At 35.1% G+C, this 23,827-nt stretch overlaps 1 long non-coding RNA gene across 1 annotated transcript; it reads right to left on the bottom strand.

The window, feature by feature from the left end:
* Positions 1–232: 232 nt before the first annotated feature.
* Positions 233–22,642, bottom strand: LOC124368984. Its single transcript, XR_006923027.1, has 4 exons — positions 22,489–22,642; positions 14,952–15,204; positions 14,329–14,481; positions 233–464 (listed from the first exon to the last, which is right to left on the bottom strand). It is a non-coding gene; the product is annotated as an uncharacterized LOC124368984 (long non-coding RNA).
* Between the last annotated feature and the right edge of the window lie 1,185 nt (positions 22,643–23,827).

The following is a 23,827-nucleotide window of genomic DNA, read 5'->3' as shown; positions in this document are numbered from 1 at the left end:
TATCAAAGACTCATAAATGATAAGTGTTTGGCAGGCTGAACTTGCAAGTAAATGATAAAGCAATAAATATTATAATAAACATTAGAGCAGCAAGTCAATTACCTTGTAAAATGATTTGCTATGAAATTAAATTAATAAAGTTTTAGGTAGTCTGATGCTGTGGAAGAAAAACAATAGTTTTAAACGTTTTAAAATAGGGGGGTTTAAAATAGGAGAAAAATAAAACAAGTAATTAGTAGAAACTATTTTCTTATTTATTTTTACTGTAGCGTAAACTAATTCATAAACATTAATTAACCTATGTATTAATTTATGTATATATCATGTTAGTTTTTTATGAAACAAATACATGTATTTTTTTTTATTCCCAAAGAATTTATTCTATTTCCAAGTCAAATTCATCATAGCTTGTGCAGCCAACGGGGTAGCCAGGATGAAATACGTGTCCAGTACTGATATAAATACTGCAACAAAAGGTAAAACATTTCAAGTTTTCATTACAAATAGTAGCCTACAGCAATTTGGACATCACATATTCAGATTAACCTTTGACACAATAAGGCACAAATTAGAATGTTTGTGTAAACTATGTAGATTAACGCAGAAGATTTTACCAGGAAGGGGCTAATCAGACATACTACATTGTTCTGTTTTTGTCAGTTTCTCTACTTAGAAATTTGGTACAGTTCAAAATTCCTCCGCTACTCTAGTCAGAACTACCTGTTTTGACAGGTGACATACATGCGAAGATCTAAATCACAGAATGATTATCTACAGGTATACGTTCAACAAAACACAGACATTTCCACAATAATTGTTGAGAAGTCAATAGTCCACAAAGGAGTCTACTTATTTATGAATATTTTAACACAATTTTTATATTATACAGGGTGGAAAAAAAGTATGGAAACGCTTTCACACTAATTTTGTATGGCTTCACTTATACAAATTAAATTTTGTACATCACCACTTGTATTAAGAACCTAGTTTTTGAGACCAGTGGGGACATTTTATCTTTTCAGGGGGACGGCCCGTGAGGAGGAGTCGGACGAAAATCTTAAATGTAAGCATAGGCCGAGTTTGGTATCAAATTAAAGGTCTAGTAAAGAGAAACTCATTACCGCAAACCGCACTTAAAAAGGTTGACCCTATCCAGAGTACGGGTCGTATGAATTTCATGACAAAGAAATTTAGTAATTTTTTCTTGTGAAGTAACTAATTTACTTTCAGTAGTATGTTTTATATGTCGGTTATGTAAATTTGAAAAACAATTTCCAACAAAAAATTATTTTTTTTACCTCTACATTTTTTGGATAACAGTAAATAGGGATTTTCCTGTCTTGTCTTCAAGAAACTTAGAGTATTCAATAATACCACCATAACTCCTTATCAACATGAGGTCAAGGTCCAGTCCCTCCAGCCCTTTTATCTCAGGCAAACATAAACTGGTTTAGGCAATACAAACAGTACTGTCACAGCAAAACTCCACAGTTTTGTATTTTTAATATCAGCTTGGTTTTTAGTCTACGTTATAATTTCATCCACATAAGATAAAGTTGAAAGTCTTCACTAGAAGGTACTGCGATAGTTATAAATTTTGTTACTTAAGTGTTTACATTTTATTCTACTAGTTTTAAAAGCAATGTCACTTAGTGAGTTTGAGAGAATCACGCTGCTTATGATGCGTTGGTATGGATATCTAGTTCGTCCCTATGAAGAAACAGCGCATTTGTTTAATGACACTTTTCTTGATAGACCCCCAATTAGTAAGTCAACAGTGTTTAAGACAGTAAAAAGATTTGAAGAAACTAGAACAGTCAAAGATCGCGAAAGAAGTGGCAGGCCTAAATTGGCAGCAAATGAACAAAAATGTACTCCAAACATTTGTTGAAAATCCCAGCACCTCGGCCAGAGTGGCTGCAGAAGATCTTGATATGAGCCATACCTCAGTGTTGAATCTTTTACACAAAAACAAGTATCACGCTTTTAAAGTAACCCTAACCCAAGAACTTGCAGAGGATGATTTTGATCGAAGGACTGAATTTTGCGAAATAACGATGAGAAAGTGTGACAAAATTCAAAATTTTTTAAGTTTGATATTGTTTTCAGATGAAGCTACATTCTTTGTTAATGGACAAGTTAATAGGCATAATTGCCGTTACTCTTGGGCTCCGACCATAATCCACACTAGATGATAGAAGGCCACACACAAAGGCCTCAGAAAGTGAATATGTGGAATGGAATAATAAACAATAACATTGTAGGACCGTTTGTGATAGATGGAAATCTAACAGGCGAAATTTATTTCAATATGTTGACAAATAACATTTTGCCAGCAGTGCGTGCTCTTCTTGGGGCAAATTTTAATACAGTATGGTTTCAGCCAGATGGAGCACCGCCCCATTACTATTTGCGGGGTGCGCAATCTGTTAGATGAAGTGTTTCCTAACCGTTGGATTGGTCGCAGGGGTACCGTTGAGTGGCTGGCTAGGTCACCGGATCTTAATCCACTAGATTTCTTTTTGTGGGGCTTCTTAAAAGATAATGTGTATAAAACTAAACCAGCCAACATTGAAGAGCTGACAAATCGTTTATTAGAAGAACCAAGAAGAATTACACCCGAGATGCTTCAAAATGTGACTGCAGTAGGTTTTTTATAATAGAGTAGCTCATTGCCAACAAGTGTTCGGAGAGCAGTTTGAGCACCTCATTTAAAAGGTATGGTTATTTTTTGTAATACATAGATAATTTTTAATTTAATTCTTTTGGATAATTGTGTTCCATAAAGTGTCATTTTCAGTCAGAACAGTTTACTTGAGACTGTGAAATTGCGGAGAAATAATAATTAATCAAACGTTTACTTATGAAATTCAAACGGCCCGTACTCTGGATAGGGTCAACCTTTTTAAGTGCGGTTTGCGGTAATGAGTTTTCTCTTTACTAGACCTTTAATTTGATACCAAACTCGGCCTATGCTTACATTTAAGATTTTCGTCCGACTCCTCACGGGCCGTCCCCCTGAAAAGATAAAATGTCCCCACTGGTCTCAAAAACTAGGTTCTTAATACAAGTGGTGATATACAAAATTTAATTTGTATAAGTGAAGCCATACAAAATTAGTGAAAGCGTTTCCATACTTTTTTCCACCCTGTATAACCCTTAATATAACTGTACATATCCTATAGGATAAACACACTTTTCTGTAGATGAGATCATTTATTAGCATGGTGGACATTCTATATTCTGCTCAATTAAAGTTTAAACTAATTTGTACAGTAAATCTTCAATGAAAGATTTATTGAAATTTGCTTTACGACAAAAGTGTGAAAAGTTATACAAAAGCAAAATAAAACTTATTTTGTTGCAGACGTCTTGATTGTTACTTCCAGACAGGTTCTTCATTTTCCATCTTTATTATTCTTTTCTTTTTCATTACCTACAAGATTTAATAGTATCATTAAGTCTTCAACCATAACTTACTAATTAAAGGATTTACCTGCTCTTGTGTACTATTGTAACTACCATTAACTATTGTGTTTTTTTTTTTTTTAATAAGTACACTCTTTTACTTTTGGAAAACAAAAACTAACTCTAACAATTTTTACTATTTTGGTTTCAAAAATGTATGGTATTGCACTTTAAATATTATGTCACTACCATTTAAGTTATATTAGAGACCATTAATATACAAGTCTTATATCAATGATCTCTAGTTATATACTTTTGTATTTATATATTAAATGCTTTTTGCACATACCTGGTTTAGCACTAAATTAAATTTTAACTATATAACATTTATATTTTCAAATTCTTTAAGCAATGTTTGTGAAATTTGATAAAACACCAATAACACAGACCAAATATATATATATATATATATATATATATATATATATATATACTTTAACGTTAAATAAAATGGCACACAATGAATGAAAAGTTTTGAAACAACCCTAACATGCAATACATTTTGCTTCAGTATTAATGTATTAATACATATATATGAACTCTGGCATGTATATTTCTTAAATTTTAAAAATCGTATTAAAATTCATATTAACAATAAGAATAAGTAGAAAATGTTAAAGGATCTTGAATGTTGAAAAAAAGGTCAGTTGCTTTTAGACTTTTACTAAGAATACTCATCTTCATAGATGTATCCAGGGGGGGGGGGGGTTGTCCCCCCTCCATTGACACAAGACTCATGCTTTATAATTTTTTGGAATGAAGAATCCGTCTGCAACCCGTGGAATGTGACAAATATAATACATACCTCACTGCCCCTGCTTCGGGCAATAGAGACAACGAGAAATGGTTCTAAACGCCTACCAGTCATCTCTTTGAACAGCTAATTTACAAATTACTCCAATACTATTACAATAGTTTTAACATAATTCTCATCCCTTTCGTTATTGGCGCTAGTCGTGTATAGACTTGTGTTATTAATGAATAACAATAGTGTTAGTATAAACAAAAATAAAATAAAAGTACAAAAGCCCTTAGATTGCTAATTTTACCATTTAAAAATATTATAATTCTTAAAAGTGATTAAATTGTACTTGCTGTTACTGATACACTTCTCCGGTATTGTTTCAACGTACATTTTGTAAGACGTATACAAAATTAGATGCTTATCAAAACGTGTTTTTAGTTGACCTACATCCAAAAATAAAATAATGATCTTTCAAACCTTTGGTGGTGAACTTCTGATATATCTGAGGTTATGGAATAACCCATATTTTAATGAAATATCCACAAAAACTGTAAGTCCGCAATCAAAGTAAATAAATATTGTGGTAATTTAAATAATATTAGAGTTAAAGTTGGTAATGTTGTGATGTTTTATTTTACACACTAGAGCATGTTTTGTTTACATACATTTCAGGAATAAAATATAAATAATAATACAAAAATAGAATGAGTGATAATTTTCTAGGTTACAATCAAAGAGTTGCAGATAGTAACAATCAAGCCCCTGGCATGGTAAAGTGTTATTCTAGCAATAAGTTTTATGTTCTAACTTCTTTAATTTATAATAACTATTAATTTTACTGGGTCACTGATATAAAATATAAGCATCTTAAAATTTCTCGTTTGTCAATTTCTAATTTTTTGACTAAACAATTTTGGCTATAAAAAAATAATTGATTTGTCTTCCAGCATATCTTCCATTGAACACTTTATTCCAATTTTCATATTGCTATGTTTTACAGTACTTTTCTTACTAAAAATTGTCAATTTTATTTTTTCAGGTTCAGCGTACTTTCTTCTGAGAAACTGCTACATTAAAGGCTTATTTGCTATGTGAAAGATTAAAAAAACATGTTGTCTATACAATGTGTCCTCTGTCAGATGTCAGGTTGATCCCTGTAATAGTTTGTCTAAAGCTGTAACCCAAAAGAATGTCTAATATAGCAATAGAGTCTTTATCATCACTAGTATGATGACATTAAAATCACCAAGAAACTAAATATATTTATTTTTCATCAATTTACAGTGTAATTATAAAATTAGTAAGCCCAGTAATATATTTTTAGTGTTATGGGCCAAAAAAGGTTTGTACATGCAGATTACTTTAAAAAAACTGAATCTGAGGTAAATGTTAAGCCACGTGACCCTGAAATAACATCACCTCCCAGGCAAGAACAATGCTTAGTACTCCACCTGCGGAAACCAAGCAACAGTTCACCAAAGTACTCAAGTCCGGTTAAATCAAACGCCAGCCCACCTCCAAGAAAATCATCAGCCATCAAAAACCTCCACTGGAGTGACCTCCTACTGAGATTTTGCGGAAATCAAGAAAAACCCGCAAAGCTCCTCAACGTCTGAACTTATAAAATTAAAAATAAATAAAGTTATAAATATAATTAAGGTAAAGAAGAGTGTTTTATTCTGTTAAATTAATAAAAATAAAGAGAAAGAATGAACATTTTGTTTTAAAGAAAAAGAAGAGATTATAAGTGTTACATTTTTTTAATAAAGTCACTGCTATTGAAGAGGAAAAGTGTTGTATATAGACAATTACAGTGACATTTAATATAGTACAGTTAACAAGTATAACATAATATCCAAAGGCTATAATCATAATATGAAATAGCCAAACCATAGAATCTAGGAACAGGTGAAACGGAAAACGAAAAAACTTCTAGCAGCCCGCTCCCGCCTGTCACATAAGTCTGACTTCTTATTTGATACTTCTATAATAATATAATAGTAATTATAGAATTATAGAATTAGCAATACTCTTTAACGGTAAAGGTTAACAGGAGCTGCTGATATTCTGGAAAGTCACAAGTGTAGTAAGCAATAAACCAGCTACAGTAGTTTGTTGACAGTTTAGAAGAATCCAGGGTATACATGGAGGTGTAAGTCGTACATGGAGGTGTAAGTTCTGCTTCCAGGTGAACATTAACTGCATACATCAATATGCACCTGCCCAAAAATATAGTTTAAGGCAGAGTATCCCAAAGTGTGCGCCGCGGCGCCCGGGAACTAGTGCTAGGTGAGCCGCCGTTGTCTACCAAAGAGTCTAAACGTTATCATACTACAATACAGTGCGGACCAGTCTGTCCGCGCGGCTTTGGAGTTACTACCCCCTCTTCCCCCTGCCGAACCTTACTTACTGGCCCAGCCGGCCGGGGTTGCACAAACAAAACAACTAGGCAAGGTCAGACAACAGAGCTTTGCATATCGGTACGTCATTCTGTTCTTGGAACTCGTTGCTAGGCAACGGAACTACCTTCGTGTATTTTCGGAAATCGTCGTAAGTTCCCGGCGGACAGTCTGCTACTACTACTTGCAGTCTAGCTTCTGTTGAGGTTATGTTTTAGATTTAAGTTGCGAGTTTATGTTTACACAGTGTGAGAGTACAAGTCAAGTAAATAATCAAAGTAGTGAAGTTGTAGTTTTGTTCAGTTTATTTAGTGCTGGTTATTATATTGTTCTTTAAAATGAACAGATTCTTATCTTCAAATGAAACTGAACAAGGAAGTAAAGAGTTCTTAATTCAATTAGACGAGGCTACTGACAGTCACAAAGACGCTAATTTTAATTTGCTACGTTAGGTATGTGAATGAAAACCAGTTGATAGAAGATTTGTTGTTTTTGTAAGGAAATTGAAGGAGGCACCTCTGGTAAAGAGTTGTTTGATATTGTTAATAATTTTATGGTGGAGAATGATATTAACTGGGAAGACTGTGTTGGGGTGTGTACTGATGGAGGCCGGTCAATGTCAGGCCACTACCAAGGAATGCAATCTTGCATTCGGGAAATAGCCCCAAACGCTGTTTGGACACACTGTATTATACACCGAGAAGCACTGGCAGCAGCAAAGTTCAGTTCAGAGTTAAGTGCAGTTATAAAAACCGTGATCCAAGTAATAAATTTTATGAAAACAAGACCAATGAAAGCCCGGTTTTTTTCTAAACTATGTGATGACACAGGCGCTCAACACTCGTCGCTTTTGTACTATAGCAGTGCTCGATGGCTATCTCTGGGCAATTCTCTGCTAAGATTGTTTGAGCTGAGGCAAGAAATCCACATTTTTCTGAGTGAAGACAATAATAATTCTCTTGCTGATATGTTTATTGATGAAAGTTTTCTCCTTAAACTGGCGTTCCTGACAGATATTTTTGAACGTTTGAACATTCTTAACAAGTCTTTGCAGGGGAACAATACGGATATGTTTCAATTGACCAGTAAAGTTGAAGCATTCAAGAAGAAACTTATGCTTTGGGAAAAAGTTTGAAGAATGGAGATTGTTCGATGTTTTCAACTTTGAATCAATTTCTTAAAGAAAACGATCTTACTCTGAAAAAAGAAATGAAAACAATGTTGACTCAGCACTTGTCTAGAGTACAAAGTTATTTTGAAGACTACCTGCCAAAAGATGAAATCAAATCGCAGCAGTGGGTAAACGACCCTTTTCTAACTGAAATCCCTGAAAACTTCAGCAAAGAAGAAACAGAACAGCTAATTGACATTTCAACGGACTTGTCATTGAAATCAAAATTTCAGTCTCAATCCCTGTTTGAGTTTTGAATGGGGTTGGGTTGAAAACGAATTTCCACTGTTGAGCAAAAAGGCTTTGCGTGCAGTTATTCCATTTGCAAGTTCTTACCTTTACGAGTGTGGTTTTTCCGCTGTTGCAGTGATAAAATCCAAGTATAGAGCAAAGCTTAACATTGAAAAGGAAATTCGGTATGCTATATCAAAATTTACACCCAGGTACAATGAGCTTATAAAAGACAAACAAGCGCATCCGTCCCATTGAAACAGAAACTTATGGACTTTGTTATTTATGTATAATATTTTTCAAGTTAGCATTTCATTTCTATTATAGAATTTTCTTATAAAGGGAGTCGTGTTTTTCTTATGGTTGTTTTAAGTTATTATTATTACATTTTTTTTGCAATAAATCGAGTACAATCCAACTTTTGTGTGTTTAATGATGTTTTTTACCGTTGTAAGAACAAGGTGAACCTGGTGTGTTGTTAAAAAAGTAATAACAATCTTATTAACTATGCTACGTAAAGTATTAATAACAAATAACTATTAAATTTTTATACTAAAAATTTTAATATTGTAATGTAAGTGCAATGCAAAACGGATAAATTATACTAGGTGCGCCGCAAAGCCATGTCTGTACTCAAAGGGAGCCGTGGGCCAAAAAAGTTTGGGAACCTCTGGTTTAAGGCTATAAAACGGCATAAATATTTCTTGGTGAGTAATTACATATTAATAATTTAATGTGGAAGAGCAGGGTCTAGAACTACTTTAAAAGAAAGTGAATTCAAACATACCTTTTTAAGAAAATTTAAGCAATTCTTGAGTAATTAAATGGAATATTTTTAAATCTGTTTAGCTAAGTACTGGACAAAATTATTTTCATCTAATTACAAATTCTCTTTGTGACATCCGGTTTACTTTAATTTCTCTTTGAAGCAGACAGGCCATCTGGATGTATAGTTTATCTATACAAGGGTGGTCTATCCAATCATTCAGTGAATTAGAAATAAAATGTGTTAACCCTTTTAATGCTACACCATTTTTACAGTTAACTGCCCAGAGATGCCGGCTCCTTTTCAAGTGTTTGTACAGTGGTGTGTGTGATACTTGCCTGTATCTTTTATTTTATTATTTTTTGTTCTGTTTGGCTACTAACAATATTTACTACATAAATAAAATACCAAAAAAGTATTTTTATCCTTTCAAAAATTTGTATAACTGGAAATAAATCAATTTTTAAATGTAGACTTTTTAACTTTGAACTCAAAAATCAATAAAATTAAATACATGCACAAACTACGCAGTTAACTATCATTCTAGAACAAATTTAATAAACTATTTTTTTTCCAGAATTTAATTGTTTGCATTTCATCCAAATAGCAGTATAGCATTTGATTGGCTGTGTCAATGCCACCCTTAGTAGTTGGTTTACTCGTGATAAAAACTGTTTCCTTAGCTTCTTTTTTTCTTAGCTCATAATTCATTAGAGGCAGTACTGTTAGTAGATAAAAGTAAAACTGGTTTCTCCTGGTTTTTCTTTTGCCTCAAAATAAGCATCAGCATTTCTCTTGATTTCAACAATACTTTTCTGGCCAATGCCCAACTTTGTTTTCGGTTTTTGCAGGTATAATTTTTCGATTTATTCATAAGGTCCCAGTAACAAAAGTAAGTTTAGAATATAAAAACATGTTATTCCTCATTTGTGGTGGTGTAAATGTGGAGTATTGGGTAAATATTGAATCACCTGTGTGTTTTTTTTTGTACCTACAATTATCTCATCAATTGAAATCTCCTTATTGGGTGTGTAAAATCGATTGAAAACTCTAGTAGCATAACTCTAGTCAATTTTGGACATGTTATAACTCATACCAACAACAATGCAAGACATTTCATTGACATGAATTGTAACAGGTTTACACTTCACAGCAGGAATAACAAATGAAGGCCAGTTTGTATCACTGAAATGAAAGCTATTATTGTGTGGTACTGAACTTGGGTATCATAAATAAACCAACAATTGCTATTTGCTGGTCAAAGTCCCCCTGTCCCATCACATTTCTTGGTTTGGAAAAAAGTTCGCAAGAATTAGGTTACAATCACTTCTAACTGTTTTATTTGTGAGAGAGCAGATATTTGCCTAGTTTGACGCAGCCAGGTATGATCCGAGTGCTCGGTTTGAAACCTTGATTGATCATGCTACTAGAGTTTTCAATCAATTTTACACACCCAATAAGGAGATTTCAATTGATGAGATAATTGTAGGTACAAAAAATCACACAGCTGATTCAATATTTACCCAATACTCCACATTTACACCACCACAAATGAGGAATAACATGTTCGATGCTGTGTGACTCAGTCATGCATGCACTATTGCTTGAACTTATTTTTGATACAAACGAGCAAAGCACAATGTTGGGTAAATTGAAAAAGGGTTGGCATACAACATTGTCATTAATTTTTTGGAAATGGGAAAATGTCTAAATAAGGGATTCTACTTATTGGAAAACAATGATTTATTTCAATCACACTAGATACAAATAATAAACTTGTTCTAAAAAAATAAAAACTAGTACAGTACATTTTAAGGCTAGGACCAAAGCTTGGTACTAGTTAAGTCAGATGAAATTTAAATTAGTTAACACTCATAAATTCTTAAGACTAAACATTGATGAAAACTTGAATTAGAAGTTACACGTAGATTATTTGGTAGATAAATTAAGTAATTTTAGATTTGCATTCAAGGTTTTAATTAATACAGTATCAAATGATACACATAAATTAGTTTATTATGCTCACATACAATCCATTATGAAATACGGCATTACTGTTTGGGGAACCTCCTCTAATTTAAACAAAGTATTTATAGCTCAAAATTGTTTAATTAGAGTAATGGTGGGAGCTGATTACAGAGTGAACTGTCGTCCACTGTTTGGTAAGTTCAAACTTTTTACATTACCATCTTTGTATATGTGTGAAAGTTTAAAATCTGTTTATAAAAACTAAAGCTACTACCGAAGTGTAAATACTCAACATTCACACAATACTCGCAACATTTTTTTTTTCAATTTTCCAATTCATAATTTATCTTAGTTTAAAAGGAGTCCAATGTACATGGGCATACAGTTGTTTTTTTTTTTTTTTTTTTTTTTTTTTTCCTTTGGGATATTGGGGTGGATTCATAGATCCTCACACGTCAACCTGAGCTTATTGTGTGCCCCTTTGATGTTAGAGGGGTAAGCCTATCTTCGTGCCCTTAATTAGGCTAAGAAGCTTTTCCCCGATACTAGCATCTGGTTCGTCGCCTGGTTGTTTGTCACCGAAAAGAGCCCTTCTCCTTGCTCCCAGTCTCTCACAGTCCAGTATTATGTGTTTTGCAGTCTCTTCAGACTTATTGCAGAGTCTACACTCCGAGGCCTCATTTCGTAAACCTAGAGTGTTTAGGTGTTTCCTGAAGTGGCCGTGTCCAGTGATCAAGGCAATCACTTGCTTAACCCCGATCCCTCCTGCCCAGCCCCATCAGCCATCTGGTGAATCCGGAGCTAGAATCGGCAAGCAGTCTTTTGCCGAGTGCTTGTCCTTGGTGACTCTGCCACCGCACGCGGTGTGTCTTCCTGGACCATTTGTTTATACTTTGGTAAGCGGCTGACTTTGCTTATACCACAACTCGGTTCTGGACCGATGTATGGCATGCTTGCTCCGCTTTTGGCAAGCCTGTCGGCGCATTCGTTGCCACCTATGCCTGTGTGGCCCGGGGTACCCAACCAAGACGCACCACAGTTGCGTGATCCAAGCTTGCAGAGAGTGTTAAAGCACTCCCACACAAGCCTGGATGAAATGCTGTTGGAGTCAAGAGCTTTAAGAGCTGCCTGACTGTCTGACATTATACAGATGTTCATTCCCTGGTACCTTCTGGTGAGGCCTAGGTTGGCACAGGCTAGGATACCATAGATTTCGGCTTGAAATATGGAGCAGTTCCGACCCAAACTGCCGCTAAAGGGCAGTTCTAGGGGATTGACTAAACACTCCATATCCAGTTCTACCCTTAATAAGCGAGCCATCCGTGTACCAGACAAAGCTCTTTCTTATTGTTGGGATGTTATCTTGCGATTTCCACTCATCTCTGGAGTAGAAGTCAACAGAGAATGGCTTATTGAATACGAACTCCGTTCTCATTGTGTCGGAGACCATTTCGAGAATAGCGCTTGGGTTTACAGCTTCAGTGATGGCGCCATGGCTCGCGTTAGACGCGCCATTCCTCCACAAGCCAGCAACCATCAGCCGATAAGCTGACTTACGCGCTTCAGCTTTTATATGGACATCAAGAGGTAGAAGTCCTAAAGCCACCTCGAGGGTCGCTGAGGGACTGCTCCTGAATGCTCCGGTTACAAAGATTGTGCCAAGCCTTTGTAAGCTTTCAAGCTTGGCTTTGGCAGTTACCTGATTCACCTTTGTCCACCAGACTAATGAACCATAAGTGATTTGAGGCCTTACAACTGCTTTGTAAAGCCATAGTGCTATGTGGGGTTTTACGCCCCATGAGAATCCTGCAAGTCTCCTGGACGTCATGAGCGCCCACTTTGCTTTGTGCAGGATATTATTAAGATGATCATTCCACGTAAGCTTATGATCTAGAGTCAGTCCTAAATATTTGACTGTCTTTGACCACTCCAGCTGAGTGGATGCGAGTTTCAGCCTAGAAAGAGACTCTAGGTTCTTTTTCCTAGTGAATGGTACAACTACTGTCTTAGAGGGATTTACTTTCAGTCCCTCTCCCTGACACCAGTTGTGTACATGTTGAAGGTTGGTATTCATGATATCAACAACAACATTTGTATATTTTCCCTGTACCATAAGGACTATGTCGTCTGCATATCCTTGGACATAGATTCCGTTGTTAGCTTCAGAGACACTGATTAACTCGACAGGAATGATATGACCTTTGTCCATTTGTAATTCCCAAGCTTAGACCTGTCTAGTGAAAGCTCCATGCTCAACAAACTGAAACCTGTAGACCAGATGATTAATAACACAATAATGTTTCTCTCATAGGCTAGTGACCTTTGTCTCTTTTAAACCTTCCTGCTGACTGGAAAACGCCAAGTACAGATTCATAAGTAATCAGAGAAAGTGACTCATAAGTTTTATTCATTGTAATAAAAACTGGTAAATTTGTACTAATGAAACCAGCTTAAAAATAAATTGTTTATTTTATTTTAATTGAACATTTAAAAAAATGCTAAAAAATTAGTGTAACACATTTTGTGGCAAGAACCATGTTAAAATTACATTGTTGAACATCAGTACATTTTCAATACTAAAAATGCTCTATTTTCTGATAGAATAATTCCCTTGAGATGCGGTTTGTGGCATTCAATTCAGTAAGCTATTACCTTTAAAATTATGTATCACAAGGTATAGGCTTCCATTAAGAATATTCACGATACCCTCGGCAGGACGTCCCCCGTTGGTGTGACATAACAAAACATTGTTCCAAAAAGTAGATGCCCAATCTCTATCACGATTGTAAGAGGTTTCAAATTTATATTTAAATTATTAAAGGATATATTTGGGTGTTTCCAGACATAATATACACCCTGTATATAAACAATTGTATGTTAATATTTAACACAGACATTATTTAATATTATACAAGTGTTATGTTTAAATACACCATTTTAATTTGAATTTAACTCCTGGAATCAAAACGAAGCCAACATTAAAATTGAATCAACCATTACCACAATAGCTGTGTTAATTAGTAATATGTTCAATTCTGTAATAATTATTTTGAATGTATCTTTTGTGTTGATTTTCTAACAGCCATCTCTGTGGCAGTTGTAGTTAAATATATCAGAGAACTCTGATTAGAATTTAATCTGGTATGAAATCTTTCATAGAAAGTTAAAAATAATTTTCTGAGTTTTTTTATGTAATTCTTATTGAGATTAAGGTTGACTCTTTTCATAATATATGTAAGTGATCCACCAAGTTAACTTTGTGGCCACTGCTATCAGACTGTGTATGTGAATAATACCGTCTTTCTCCTCCAGAACAAAGCACCTGAGACAATATAGTTAGAATCTTACATAGCAATCAACATGGCTCAATAGTATTGTAGTCCAAACTATATGGTCCTTAAAGAGAGCAATAGTCAATAAATATATCATTGTTAAATAATCAGTATTCTCTTACCTGGTGAAAGTGTACTAAAATCCAACCAATATAAGAAGAAAACTGATACTAATGGCTGATGAACCGCTTCCTATTTATTACAAAATAGAATATTTTTTAATTTATAATTAATTGTGGTAATTTTACCTTTCTCCTGTTTGTACACTGAGAGCTTCGAGATAACAGGCTTGACGGGAGTGGCTTGAGTGTTAAAATAGTTGTTCCAGCTGGAGACCTATGTTTGCTCTCCTCTCGTGCCTTTTTTGACTCCAGAACGGCAAAGACATCCTTCACAAACATCTGAAATAATTATATGCACGTTACAATAAAATGTTAGGTACACTAATAGATTTGGAATTAGTAAAGTATTAAGTTATTACTCATACGTCTAAGTAGAAAGTCTACTACTATTTCATGTAGTGTTATGGAATTCTTTATCAGATATTTTCTTGTTCCATACATGTGGTGATTTGACTAACATTGGTAATTTGACTAGAGTAAATTTGCATGTGTTATGAATATTGTTTCATAATGGACTGAGAGAATAAATTGATTTCTGTACATAACTCTGCTCATGAGTTTCTTGTGCACTATGATCAAGAAGAACATCCATTCCACAACAGAACTGTAATGGGCGATGAAACATCTGTTAAATGTAGGAATATAAGGACCAAAGAATAATCTAATGACTTTAAGTACCTCTTGGCCGAGAGGTACTTAAAGTCATCTTGGAGACTAGAGGAGTCACACCATGTTCATTTGATAATAACCTGTTGTTCTGCATGTGGTTATAAAGTGTCTACAGTCGTATGTCTCCTTCAAATCGAAATTCTGCCTCTGTTTGGAGCTGACGTCGGCATATTTCGATATGGATTTCGACAGGCCTCATCTTCTGAATCTTCATCAGTGTTGTTGTAAGGATCATCGTCAGGTGGCCAAATAGAAATATCCGCTGCCCTGTAGTTCTCGACAGGACCCTCTAAGGCATGTAACATTTTTGCTAATGTAGGTAGACTGCAAGACCTAAAAAGAATAACAAAACATTTGAGAAGATAATAAAACAACTAATACCAAATAAATATCACTGCAGACAATGGTACTAAGAATGGCTAATAATTGTAAAATATGTATAGGTCTACATTATACTGCTTTTTCAGACTTTGTAAAAGCTATTTATAATAAATACTCGAACAAAGGTTGTACTAAGGGCTTGGTCCCAACGGGTCATTTGTGACCCACTAATTTTACTTTATGTTATAACAAATTTATTATGTTTTTGCACACTTTAGTGCTAACATGTTTATAACTTTATATATCAAAATAATAAATCAAAACCTATTCATATTTGAAAACCTTAGAATATGTGTGAAACTAACCAGTTAGTAGAAGCAGACATGATGTTATTAGCTTGAGTGCATGTGGCCAACTGTCACTTGCATTGAAATGGGGGGGCTCCAAACCTGTCCCCAAGGTCAGTACTACTATACGAGTATACTCCCAGAGAAAAGTATTACTTTGAACCAAATCAGTTATACCATAACTTGGTTAAAATATTTTCAGATGGGTCACAAAGACCCGTTGGGCTTTAATGGGTTAAGAGCTACACAACAAATTTGCCTAGATAACTTCAGCTGGAAAAAGCTTTCTCCGTCGATCTGAGGAGCAACCTCCCATCCTGGTTGAAGACCAATCTGTCCTGGAGCGGCCTTTGTTTATTCTTTGTTCTTATAATTCTCTAACTCTAACTCAGAGTTATATATTATATATTATTATTACATTATTATTTATATTACTTACCTTTGTAAACTATATATTTATTTATTTATTAATCGTAAGTTTTGTTTATGTTTAGGTGTTTATTAATGTTATTGCATGTGTTGTTCAAATACGGACCTTACTGAATGATTTCTAATAATTTAAATATTTACTACCAGAATGTAAGGGGGCTTATAACAAAGACCCAACCTTTCAAATTAGGAGTCATAAATAGCAGCCATTCCATTGTAGCTGTCACAGAGTCCTGGCTCAATGAATCGGTTTATACTCAGAACTATTTGATGAAAGCTACAATGTGTATAGAAAAGACAGGAGTGGCATGAATTTTTTGGGTGGGGGAGTTTTATTTGCCGTAAAGAGTGATTTTAAGTCGTCCAGGCTTTACAATTTAGATACTGAAAATGAAAACATTTGGATTAAAAATTAATTTTCAAAACAGTTGTAAGTTATTTTGGGGATAGTATGTTTCCCTCCAAACTCACCATTATGCTCTTATAAAACGTTTTTTTTGAAAAATTAGAACAATTTAAATTTAGTCATGAAAATGAAAAGATCATAATATTGGGAGATTTTAATCTACGTTTAACTGGGACATCATTTAATTGGGCAGAAGGGAGTGAAATTTTAAAGCAATTATGGTTTTTTATGGAAATGTTCTATTTGAAACTAAAAAAATAACATTTTCAATTGTTCAGGATAACATTACATTTAGTTTTTGTCAGATATCACTGATTTAGATGTGTTGGAGGAGGAACCGATTGTTAGACTTGATAATTACCACCCAGCTTTTGAGATTGTTTTTAATTTTCAACAAAAACAAAGTCAAAAAATCACATTCGCAATGTACAAAAAATAGGTATAATTTTAAGAAGGGTGATTATTTTTGTTTATAAATTCAATTCAAAGTTTAGACTGGAAAGATGTTTTTAACAGTTCTGATGTCAATGAAGGTGTCAGTAAATTTTACGATTTGTTATATTCAAAGTTAAACCTACACGTCCCTTCTGTAAAGTCAAATAAATTTAAATATCCCATTTGGTTTTCATATGAAACTATTAGTTTAATCAAATGAAAAGAAAGAGTTCGGAGAGAGTACAGAAAGTTTAAATACAATTATTTATTTGATGAATTTAGAAGAATCAGGGCCGAGTCCAAACGGGAGCATTAAGAATGATTATGGCTGGAAGGAGGAGACTTCACCCAATCACCTTTTTGGTGCAAGGATCTGGTATCACACCTAAGACCAAGGTAAAATACTTAGGTATTTGGTTGGGACAAATCAAGGACCTTTATTCCCCATGTTAAGGAAACCGCAAGAAAGGCCTCTGTGATGACAGTAGCTATAAGTCAAACAATGAAGAACATTCGAGGCCCAAAGGAGGAAAAAGACGACTTATATTCTCAGCAGCTCGGTCTCTGTTTTTGTATGGAGCACCGGTGTGGCAAAGTGTGCCATGCAGTTTGCAAAAGCAAGGGATGTGGCTCTCAGGGTGCAACGGAATGCAGCAATGAGAATAACATCGGCCTACAGAACAATATCTCTGGATGCGGTTCTGGTACTGGCCAGTACTCCACCTGTCCACCTTCAGGTGAAGGAAGGAACAGACCTGTACCCAAGGCGAGCGGGACAGGACGATGTTACAGGAAAGACTGTATGACAGCTGGCAGCGGGAATGGGAGGTTTCAGCTAAAGGCGCCTGGACAAGAAGGCTCATCCCAGACGTACGAAGATGGGCAGAACATGGAGAGGTAAATTTCCATTTGACACAGATTCTGTCTGGTCATGGATGCTTCCGGTACTACCTTGAAAAGATTGGAAAAAGTGAATCAAGCACCTGTCGTTACTACAAGGAGGAAGACACCGCAGAATGCACCTTCTTCCACTGTGAGAAGTGGGCAGAAGCACGAGCAAACTGCTTTGGTACTACCGGACACCTGATACCTGAGACCCTAATCGTCTGTATGTTGGAGTATCAAGACAAGTGGGCTGCAATCAGCAGGATGGCCTTTTCCATAATTCGTAGAAAAATGGAAGACGAAACAATGAGGCAGTAAGGTGGTAGCACAAGGCACTCACTTAGCTGAAGAAATGCTATGAAGCGGTTCCGGCTAGGTGGGCAGGAAGGAAAAGGGTGGGGTTTAGCAGGTCGGTGATCTTTATAACGTAGTCAATCCCGCATAAACCTGGAGTGAAGGCAAGAAGACTAACCTCCAGGGTATCTGGCTGCAGATTCCCCATCCTTAGCCAAAAAAAAAGAAAAAAAAAGGTTGATTACGTAAGGTATAATACCGAAATTGAGGAAGATGTAAATAATCCTAATATGTTTTGGTCGACTGACGGCAAAGCCAAATCAATGATTCTGGACGGGTGGGATGTGGAGGGAGGTCCGGCTGTCGCGGTAGCATTCACTCAGTATTTCAATTCTGTGTATGACGATTCGACTCTAGATAAACGATCAGCTGACTAGGGGCGCACTCAACCTGTCACCTGTCTGCTCGGACATCGGCTGCCTTTCATTTCATGACATTACCGAGCCAGAAATTTTACAAAGCTATTAAAAAATTAAATCTAAACGTTCATTTGGCCCGGATGGTATTCCTTCGTTTATTTTTAAAGGTTGTTTTGAATCGCTTATCAAGCCCGTCTGGCATCTATTTAATTTGTCCCTTAATTCAGCTAGTTTTCCAGATCGCTGGAAATTGACGAAAGTTACTCCAATTTTTAAGAAAGGATCGAAGAAAAATATAACAAATTATCCTGTTGGCCTGTTGCTATTTTGTCAACTCCTGCTAAAAATTTGTGTCACACTGCATCAGCATGGCTTCTTTTCTGGTAGATCAATAAATACAAATCTCTTATGTTTCACCATTTTTATTCATCATCTTTGGATAAGGAAGGGCAGGTTGGTTGACGTGTGATGTACACGGATTTCACTAAGGCATTTGACAGGGTTAATCACTCCGAATTGTTAAAAAAACTAAATCATTTTGGATTTTCGAGTGATAAAATCACTTTTTTCTTCCTATTAATTTTATAGAAACAAATGGTCAATTATAATGGTTTCTTTTCTGATGAATTTTGGGTTAGAACAGGTGTACCTCAAGGCTCCAATCTGGGAACATTATTATTTATCTTATTTATTAATGACATTGTAAAATGTATTAAGAACAGCCAGGTTTTGTTGTATGCTGATGATTTGAAAATATATAAAGAGATACATAATTTAGATGACTGTAGATTATTACAGGAAGACCTGGATCATTTATTTGATTGGAGTCAAACGGGTTTAAAATTTAATGTAGACAAATTTTTGACAGTAAATTTTCATTTTCCAATCATGTAATTGAAATGTGCAAAAACTGATTACAGAACATTTGGACTTCCATGCAGATCGACCTATATTTTTAAAAATATTCACACTACAAAATTATTATATTATTCCCTAGTTAGATGAAAGCTTGAATTCGGTTTCGTTATTTGGCACCCTTAACATGCGTACTTAAATGAGATGATTGAACGAATCCAGATAAAGTTTTTAAAGGTTTTTATATTAAAAATCATTTGGAATGTATTACCTTGTCCCTTATTCTGAGTTATTGACTTTGTTTGAAATGGAAAGTTTGCTTAAGCGCCGATGTGTGGGCCTATTGGTATTCTTAAAAAAGTTGTTTACTGGAGCGGTGGACTGTGGTGATTTACATGCAAGTCTGAACTTTCTTGTCCCCCCCGCCTCTCCAGCCGTGGTCAAGCGTTTGTTCAGCCTGCACTTTGTGCACTCATTGCTTGGTGCCAAATCACCTATCAATAATATGATGCGACTGCACAACGCTCTGCCTCAACATGTCGATGTGCTGTCCTCGAACTTGACCTCTTTCAAACATCAACTGTTTACCGTTCTTGATGAAATTTGTATTTATTTATTGCTTTGTATAATGTTAACTTATAAAATGTGATATGCATGTCTCGTAGTCTCGTAAAATATGTTATAGTTAAAATTAATATAGTTCAGCTTTCAATATTTTATCTAAGGTTATTTCAGATAAAAATAAATTGTATAATGTATTTATTATTAGTTACAGTTATTAATATTTAGACGTTGCATGATTGAGTTTTGATTATTTGTATTTTGTATATTTACTAACTAGCTTATATTTAATAATTTATAATACAGGGTGGGGCAGGGAAGTATCCCTAACTTTGAAGGTTTAAAATTAAAAAAAACGAAAAGTGTTGGAACAAAACTTTATTGTGGCATCAAAAGGGTACAGATGGAAGTTAATTCTTACTTTGTTTTAAACAATACATCATTCAAGTGATTGTCCCTCATTGTCAACACACTGATCTAGTCTGGTTCTGAAGTTCTGCATAACTCTGCGAAGCATTTGTTTGTGGAATGCGGGCAACTTCAACGCGAATTGCATCCTTCAAGTCTTGTAGGGTTCTGGGTCGATGTTTAAACACTTCACTCTTGAGGTATCCCCATAAAAAGTAATCACACGGAGTTAAAATCCGGCGAGCGCACAGGCCATGGAATGTCAACCATACCGGGAGATTAATCGCCGCCGGGGAACATTTCCCTCAAAACAGCCATTCGAATGTCTAGCAGTATGGGCTGTGGCACCATCCTGCTGAAACCACACTACTCCAAAATTATTTCTGTTGCAATTGTGGTGCAAGAAATTGTTGGAGCATGTTTACATACCGCTCGGAATTGATGGTAACACAACGATTGTCCTCCTCGAAGAAATAAGGCCCAATTATGCCTTCACTGCTGATTGCACACCAAACAGTCACTTTTTCACTGTGTAGAGGCCTCTCATGAACTACCCTAGGGTTTGCACCACTCCAATAACGCATATTCTGCTTATTAACAACTTCAGAAATGTGGAAGTGCGCTTCGTCACTAAACAAAACTCGTGCATCATGAGGCAAGTCAGCAACTAAAGTTTCACATGCCTGTACTCGTTGTTGCCAGTTCCCGTTGTGTGAGTTCTTGAACGATGACTATCTTGTATGGATGGAAGTGGAGTTCTTCGTGGAGAATACGACGCACAGTGCGATTAGACAATGCAAGGGCGGATGCATGCTTGCGGGCAGAAACGCTTAGGAGACTGCAAGATCGATCTTCTGACACGGTCAATGTTTTCTGCAGTATCGGACCAGTTCTCCGAGCCCCAACTCTCTTTTTCACTACACTACCACATGCACGGAAGTTTTCCACCCACAAACAAAATGGATTTGCGGTCAGGAAACAGGGTTTTGAGGGGGGAATCCGATAACGAGTTCGCAGCGCACGCTGCACTGCAACAATAGACTTATTCTGAGAAAAAATACGTCTCGACAGCAAAAGCGCGTTGCTCATTCGACCAAGCCATGTCTACAACTGACAGCGCTACTATCGGAAAATTCCGTGGCCACCAGCGTCATTCGAACCTACCCCCACTCCTCCAACATGTCCCCAACTACTCACAATGCCACCTCGAAAGTAGGGATGTTTCCCTGCCCCACCTGTATAATGCTACAATGTAATTGGATAACTTGTCTGTAATGTAGCATGCAAATAAATAAAATAAATAAACATGACCAACACAAAAGTAATAAATATGTAATAATAAATAAAACCATCTTCTCATATAATTTATTAAATTAAATGTTCAAAAAAATACACCAGTACCTATGTTTTAGAAAATGTTTGTCTTACACACATCGGTTTTCGAGTTATGATTTATCAGTTGCAGTTTGGTTAGAAGTGCCAAAAAACCAATACCATTTTTCTATATTATTGACATGAAAAACTGTAAGTTACTGTTTGTAAGTTATTTGATTTATATATCAAAACAGAGAATTTTAAAAAAAACTAAATTTTTTTAATATAAACTTTCCGTTATTGCAAGTTTGTGTGTTAACGTTCAAACTGTTATCTATGTTTTTTATCCAAGAGTGGATATATTAAGTGTTCAAATGTTTATAGAAATTATATTGAAAAATAAAGGAAAGTTAATATGCATATAATAAAATATTTGTATTTACTTGTGAGTTTTATTTATATCAAACCAGAAGTTTCTTTTCCAAACGGCCCCCGTTATATAGTTGTGTTTCAGGAAACAATATTCAATCTCAGTTAAAAAATGGAAATAGTTTTTCTACTTTCAATGCCAAATTTCATTAAATGTATGGAATTTACTAATACACAATATATTAATAAAAAGATTTGAAATTTAATCCAAATATGCAATTACATTAAATGAACTTGGTTAAAACCTGTTGGAGTTCTTCATCTTGTTTTCTAAATAATGATATCAAAAGTAATGCTGGAAAATCTTTTATATAGCTTAACACTATCATATTTTATAATCAGTTAATTTAATGTGATTGTCTAGCTTCAATTTTCACAAATTCTTACAAAACAAATGTTTTTCAATGATCCTTTAAAACTCAACATCTGTGATAAACTTGGATTTTACAACAAAAGGCTTTCCAATTTAGGGTTTTTGTTTCAATATGAGTAAACCTTGAAAGTAATAACTCACTTTTCCGGTGCTTCGTTTGTAGTATTTTCTACTTTCCACGATGTCCTTTGTTAATTATACTTTTGATGTATTCTTCTAGCACAACTAAGTTCCGAATGAAACCAACACCATCAAATTGTATCCAATTGAGATCTGAAAGGAGAATTAAGATAATTATAAAATCATTGACTAATGCTAAATGATACTTTTGATGTATTTCTTCTAGCACAACTAAGTTCCGAATGAACCAAAACCATCAAATTGTATCCAATTGAGATCTGAAAGGAGAATTAAGATAATTATAAAATTCATTGACTAATGCTAAATGAAATCATTTGTGTTCTGTTTCTACTATTTGAGACAGATAATTATAAAGCCAAAATTAACAAATTCTAGTATTGTGGAACACATCTTTTACAGCATCTAGCCAGTGAAGGGACAGGCAGATGAAAAATGGTTGTCAGCCTCTTATGTGCTTCACTAACACTTAGATAATAACATACAAGATGTAAGTTACACCACACAACGTGTCATGTAATAGGCTTCACTGATGTTGGAGACCCTCGAAACTCCAAACAACAGGGGATTCAGGTAGCAGTTGTTATTTATTTATTTATTTATAAACGGTAATGCACCACTTTACATTGTAGATACATATGATGGCAGGTATATAATTAATAAAAAATTTACAATATTTTGGAAACGATGTCCAAGCAATGACTACAGAAAGGTCTGATTTATGACATAATAGGAAAACATTAATTTACGATTTCATAGCATAGGCCCCTAACACAATAAATACAATACCATACAACGTAATACAATAGAACATAAATAGTTTATAAATATACAGCTTGTAGATATAAAACTTTATTATTTGCAACTGGAAAACAAACAAACAAACCAGCTTCAAAATCCGTGTTTCATGCAATGTAATATTAAACCTTTCCAGCGTTATTGACGCGGATCCGCGGAGGGGCCACTACAAGCTCAAAACGTTATTGCCGTGGATCCGCGTTTTTGCATTATTTATTTTCTTACTGCTATGTTAGTTGAATACTTTGCTGCTATATGGTTCTAGTAGTCATGCGACATACAGATGGGTTGCCCTGCCTCGAATTCTGTTACAATGGGAGTGGCAGTTGCTTCTAATTGGCCCAAAAACACTGTCTAGAGGGCGTGGCCCCGCGCCTTTCACAAAGTCATTGACGGGAGCTCCCGTCAAGGCATCTAGTCAGTTAGTTAGTGAGAAGCGTCCGGTACACGCATATGTATTTCGGTTATCGCAAATTTTCTGTTATGTCCTATTATTTTCAAAGTAAATTATTCATATTATATACAGCAGATTCCATTATTTATT

This window comes from Homalodisca vitripennis, chromosome X (genome assembly GCF_021130785.1).
Source record: "Homalodisca vitripennis isolate AUS2020 chromosome X, UT_GWSS_2.1, whole genome shotgun sequence".
NCBI lineage: Eukaryota > Metazoa > Arthropoda > Insecta > Hemiptera > Cicadellidae > Homalodisca > Homalodisca vitripennis.
The sequence above is the reverse complement of the archived record's forward strand: the minus strand, read 5'-3'. Positions and strand labels throughout refer to the sequence as shown.